Genomic DNA, 6611 nt, shown 5'->3' on the forward strand with positions numbered 1-6611 from the left:
AACATTTTTCTTGAACCGAGGGTCTCATGAATATTGGGCAAACATTATTTGTATATATAGTTTGAGTTGAGGATCTCACTAAATTGTTCAAGCTCATGCTGTATCCAGGGCAGGCCTTGAACTTACAATTCTCCTGCTTTAGCTTCCCAAGCAGCTAGAATGAGAGGACTCAGTAACTGGGCCTGGCTTTGTTTCTTATATAATTAATTTCTTAAAAATTAACTTTACCCATAATAGGATTACAGTCAATGGAGAGTAACATTTTATATTTATTTATTTTTTGGTTTTTGAGGTAGGGTCTCACTCTAGCCCAGGCTATTCTGGAATTCACTATGGAGTCTCAGGGTGGCCTCTAACTCATGGCAATCCTCTTACCTCTGCTTCCCGAGTGCTGGGACTAAAGGCATGTAACACCTTGCACCACATGTTTTATATATTTATTAAGTAGATTAGAACAGATAATACACTGGATCTTAGCCAAAAGGCTGAGAAGAAATAATGCATTGCATTTATAAGATATATCTCAATGTGAAAAGAAAACCATACTCTCTCTTGTGGCTCTCTACTTTTGCTGGTCAGAATTACAAGCAGGAAGCACTCAGAGTTAAGACTAGTGAAGAACAAACAGCCACTGAGCTCATTTTTGGAAAGGTTTGTCTGGCAATTCCTGACGACTCATAGCAGTGACTGGTGGTCTCTTAGCAGGACCACAGAGCCATAGGCTTTGTAAAGCCCTAGACATGGGTGGGTGTAAATAGAAGACTCCTGAATCATTCAGGGGTGAGCTGGAGCGTGGTGATCCAGAACAGGTAGGAGGGACTACATAGAGAAGTGCTAAGACATAACTGAATGAAAAGAGCTTTGAGGTCCTTCACAGTTCAGCTCCTTGCTCTTTGCTGACAGAGAAGAAAAGCAGAGACGTGTGGTAGAAAGGCCTGGGCACTCGGAGAAGATGCTCTGGGAGCACATATCATGGCCCTTGTGGTCAGTAAGAATGGCACTAACGGGCATTCAGCAGCCTCATCTGCCATCCCACATTTCCCAGCAAGTCCAAATCTAACACTCATGTCCTAATTTTTTCAAGTGGAAATATTTGAAATTATCCAGTTATTCATTGGGTTTGATGTGAATTCTCTTGACATGATAAATTGTGACTATGCTAGAAATAGCTTATTTTGTTCAGACCCATGAGTTTCTAAACCCTCCAAAATGTGATTTTTTTAATAGATAGAATATCATGTTAGTATGGGATTGCATACCACTATAACAAGAATATAATGATATGTTGTTCATATTATATATCATTAACTTATGAACTTAATCGCTTCCAGTGAAACATGTTACAAGTGGGGAAGGGAGGGGATAGATGGCTCAGGTGTTAAAGACCCTTGTTCTACAAGGCTACTGATCCAAGTCTTCTCCCAGCACCCATATAAAGCCTGACACAAAGTAGCACATGCATCTGTAATCTCAGCATGGCTCCATCATTGACAGGCAAATGCAGGAGAATCTCAGCTACACTGCCCCTCTCAACAGCCAAACAACAAGAGAGGCCTGGTGAGGGGGAGCGACATCCGAGGTTGTCCTCTGACCTCCAGCACATGAGCACTGCAGCACGGGCACACACATGCGCGTGCACACACACACACACGCACACACGCACACACACACCAGATTTTTTAAAATGTTACTCTACATACCCACTGGTGATCTTTCTGTAATACCAAAAGAAACTAGGTTCAGAGATTTGTACATGTTTACATATGTGTGTGTATGCGAGTATGGATATATATGTTAAATCTATGTATGTATATTTATACATTTCAGCAATTATTATATATGTGTAAAATTCATGTGTGTTTTTGAAAATGTTCACATGTGTCAAAGTCTAGTTCTCCATCTAGATCTGCCCTATTATTTGATGGCCTTCGCTTTCAGGGTTTAAGGACGGGTAGCTCAGGGGGTAGTTCTATGAACAAAGACTGTTCTCATATAATTTTTATTCTGCATGGAATTCATAAGTATCAGAACTTTTACAAACAGACTTCTTCTCAAAGGTTCATTGGCAAGGTTCTGGGACCCTAAGAGGCTAAGGAAATCATCTGACTTTTTGGGCACATATCATGCTGTCCAACCTGTTTGAGGTTGAGCCATCACAGTCGCAGGCAGCAACAAAACCAACAGCACCTTGGGCAAACAAGACAGCTAGACTTTGAAGACAGGTTGGCTTTATATTTTAGTTCCTGTAAGAAATGAGCAATTCAGAACTATTTTCTTTTAACTGAGTTAAAAATAGTTGAAACTGAAATAGTTCATCCTATGAAACACTTAAGAGAGTAAAATGTGTGCTTTTCTGTTTTTTTCCCCCTTTCTAACCTTAAAAAAAGCATCCTACTAGACAAATCAGTCCATGCAGTGAGGAAGGAATGTGAATCAGGGCACCGGATGGCAGACTGGAGGGGAACATGCCTTTCATCTGAACTACAAGCTAGACGGGGGAATGACTGTATTTGCTGCTGCCTTTGAGCAGGGGAAACTTTCCCAGGATATTTTTCTTCTGCGTTTCTGACTCTTATTGGATTGGAAGCTTATCCATGTGAACCAGCAGGGTCCACTTTCCATAATAAGGCTAAAAATATGCCAGAAGTGTTTTCTTTAGCACAGGCTATGAGTGTCAAGTGAAAGTGACAGGGCTTCCTCTCCTCCTGACTCTGTTTCACCTTTCCTTGAACAAAGTCCCACTGTTATCTGACCCTTCCCTCCAAGCGATATTCCTTGACTAGATTCCAGCATAGGAGGTAGAATCCGACATGGAGTCATGGTTGAAATTAATTGTGTGTCCATGTCCGTAAAATATAGATCATTTTTTTTTCTTTATGAGTATATTCCAGTGACTGGCCTCCAGTAACTCACAGCGGTCAAAATGCTTTTCCTTCTGAGGAATGCAAGGGTCATCTATACTCTAATTAAATGCTCTCAGAAGAAGTAAATTGCTTCACTAATTTGTATTGGTTTATAACTCTCAGAGAATCCACCTGTGTTTTTTTTTTTTTTTTTAAAGGACAGTAAAGTGATCAAAAACATGTCTTTTTGCTATAAAGAATTGGGTTAAGATAATTGGCAGCTATGTAATCAGCTATGTAATTGTTGATAGACTTTATTTTCGAGCCTTACTTCATTTGCAAATTCAGGTATGTCAAGTTGTCACAAAAAGCGAAAGTAACAATGCCTTTGAGGGGCTTAGCAAAATTCTGAAGCTGTGAGAATGAGGAAGACTGTAACTGTGGTGTCATTTCTAATCAATCAAAAACAGGTAGCTTAGGCAGGCAACACGGTGCCATCAGTTACAACACTTTCACTTTGATTAGAGTGATCTCATAGCTTCTCCTGAGTCGCAGACACCATGGTTATTCCAGTGGTTTGGACAAGTGCTTCTCAAACTGGGACAATTTTGTCCCATCAGTAGACATTCATCCATGCCCAGAGACATTATTGGCTGGTGGTGAGTTTGCCTAGTGTCTAATTCTCAGAAGCACAGATGTTGCTAAGCCTTCCATTAGTCCCCCACAACCAAGAATGCTCTAACAGTGCAGAGCACCCTAGTTTAGAATAAGAGTCCTAGGGGTCTGTTGCTTGGTCAAGAAAGTGATTATAAAAGGCATTTAAAGAAGCAAACCTATTAAATTTTTCCCTATGTTTCATCTACTCTAGGCATGGTTTTGTACTTTTGCCATGTTCAGAATACAGCCTTGTGATGGGGTTTGAGTTTCTGAAACAGTCAGTGCTCTTCCATGGACAATGAGGGTAGATAATGGGCAACAGTCAGGAGAATTGTCTAAGTCCTTCAGATGGTCAGTGCATGCATTAATTCCTATAAATAAGATATTAATCAACAGAAGTTCATAAATTTTAATGCCATTACTCAGATTTAAGGAGAAATTTGCAAACTCAGTGTGTCGCCATCGCAGACTTTCACAATTGAAGGAGGTTCCCCTTGTTTGTGCTGAGGTGTGGCTACTTACCTATCTACAGAATGGTTACTTCTCTCCCAGGCCAGAGGATACCAGAGAGCAGGAAAAGAAATGTCTAGATACAAGCTCCCAAAATTATCTTCTTTTGAGTACAGATAAGCTTTGATCTTAATGAACTCCAAGTTCATTCCATTCAAGTACTATGCCTCTAATTCTGTGTATTTTAATTTTGCCACTCATTTTCTAAAGCTCTGAATCTTGATTTTCCATTTTACTTGGTTTTTATTATCAGCATCTGTCAAATTGAGGGGCTTGTTTCATTGTAGAGATATAAATGTACACATAGACTTACACATTAACCCCCAATGACTTACAATGTTTATAATTTCTCATGTGTATATAAGAATCTTCAAGATGTTTTCTGCTTCTAGCTCACTCCCCATAAACAGTTTTCTTATTTTGACTGCTTTCCTTATGTCTTCAGGATCAATAACTTATTCTACTCACTGTAGCCAGTAAGGTCCTTCTATCACCAGAGGAGCCAATGAGAGCAAATCCCTACCAAATGAGATGAGTCAAGTCTATATTCATGGGTCATGGAGAACTGAAGACTTCTTCACCACATATTATTCCATTCTTGGCACTGCAGTTATTTTGTTTGGGTTGGCAAGTTGTTCTGTTGAGTTTAAATTTTTATGGGCAGAGAAATTGTTGGTGTTGGAATTGACTGATTGATTGATACTAGGAAAAAATAGGAAAGCTGCATATAAAATATTACATATTAAGCTATACTTTATTTTTTGTTTCTGCTCTAACCACTTTACGGAGACATCATTTACATACCATAAAACTCACTCTTCTTAACTAGTGAATTCAATGATCTATAAAACAAATCTAAATAGTTGTTCAAGAATCACTGCCAATGAATTTTGTAGCGCTTTCAGCATTCCCATAAGTTCCTCAGGGGACATTTGTATTCACTTCCTCTTCCTACCACCGGTTCCAGGAAAGCACTAATCCACTTTCTGTCTCTGTGGATCTGCATTACCTGGGTAGTTCATGGAGCTGGAATTAGAGACTACTGATGTGCCTAGGAGCAAGTCTGACCCAGAGTCTCGACTAGGACCTGCACAAGTACCTGGACTTTGGCCTTGACCTTGAGTTCAGTGAAACTTGAATTGTGTTAGGTAACATGTAGTTGCATCATCTTGGCGCTGAAGGTGGTTAAGTACTAAAATTCTGAAATTCCATAATATTTCTCTTTCTCTTCCAATTTCTCCTTCTCTTTCATGTTTGGGCCTTTTGCATGCTTTTATTGACTGCAAGATTCTAGACAATGTAACTATTGTTTGGACCATTGTATAAGGACATGACCTGGTGTTTCCTATATGGTAGGAGTTAAATATTTTGGTCAGGTACTGATAAAGTGGAAAATAGGGAGACATTCTTCTTCAAATATCCACTATTTAGTTACAGTAGTTTCCAAAATAGTGAACATATTTTCTAGATCTTAAAAGAAATGAACAAATATATGTGGGCTAGACATATTAAACATTCCCTGGAATATCCTGGCTCTGGTCTCCTGAAGTCATCTCTGGGTCAGGCGTTCAGCAGAGGTCAGGGCTTGCAGAGGCTGCTTTGAAGCCTGTCTGCATGCCGCTGGAATTTTGAGTTCCTAATCACTCAGGAACACTTGATCTCCTTTCTCCTTCTTGAGCAGATGAGTCATTTTCTTGGTCGTTTACCTTGAGCTCCTCCTGTGTATCCACAGCAGACGAGCTGGCATGGAAGTTCGTGTACATCTGTATTTCATTTAGAAATATAGGCCTAAATGCATGTTTTTCTTCCTTATTATTCTTTTTCTCAGATTTTCGTTTCTGTAGTCCCACTGGTTCTGCCTAAAACCAGGGTCATTTCTTCCTGGGGGTGCTGGTTCTGCATCCCTGAAACAGGTGGGGGCTTCAGCATTGTCCAGATTCATTTCGTAAGAATAAAGCAACAAGCAGGCCAGCTGCATTGCTTCCCAAAGAACTGCCCATAGGAATTCCCAGTGTTCAGAGCGGCTTTTGTTTTCTGAATCCCAGAAGAAAGACTTGACTCAGCAGAAGGGACCCCGGGCCTTCGTCAGCAGCATTAGCAGCAGCTGTGCCCTGGCCTTGGCTCTATAGCAGACGCCATCCCAGCCGAGATTAGAGCAGCTCCAGCTACGGGCACCACACTGTCTGCCAACTGTTCCTGGGCAGGAGACCCATGGCCCCAAAACTGGCACCTCCCTTCCTTCTAATCAGAGTGACTTATTTGTTCATGTCATACCTTCAGAGCCACAGGTCTGATTCCTAGTCTTCCTTCTTTCTTCTTCTTTATCATTCTCTCTTTTCACTTCCTTTCTCTTCTTCCTTGTCTATCCTTTTCCCTTCACTTTCATTCCTTTTCCCTCTCCTCCTCTCCTCTTCTTTTCCTTTTCTTTCCTTGCCCTCAACATCTATGTCTTTTCTCATCCCTTCCTTTTCTTTCCACTCCCTTCTTTTTCTCCCCTTTCCTTGAGTTTTTCTTTCACTTGCTTACTTTGCTTGCCTTGCTAGCTGTCTTATTGGCCAGGAATCCAGCCCCAAATGAATTCAGAGAAGTCCTCTCTTCCCA

At 40.6% G+C, this 6611-nt stretch overlaps 1 pseudogene; it reads right to left on the bottom strand.

Annotated features, from left to right (window-relative positions):
* Positions 1-386: 386 nt before the first annotated feature.
* LOC123458036 lies at positions 387-497 on the bottom strand (annotated as a pseudogene).
* Positions 498-6611: the final 6114 nt, after the last annotated feature.

This window comes from Jaculus jaculus, chromosome 1 (assembly GCF_020740685.1).
Source record: "Jaculus jaculus isolate mJacJac1 chromosome 1, mJacJac1.mat.Y.cur, whole genome shotgun sequence".
In the NCBI taxonomy this organism is placed as follows: domain Eukaryota; kingdom Metazoa; phylum Chordata; class Mammalia; order Rodentia; family Dipodidae; genus Jaculus; species Jaculus jaculus.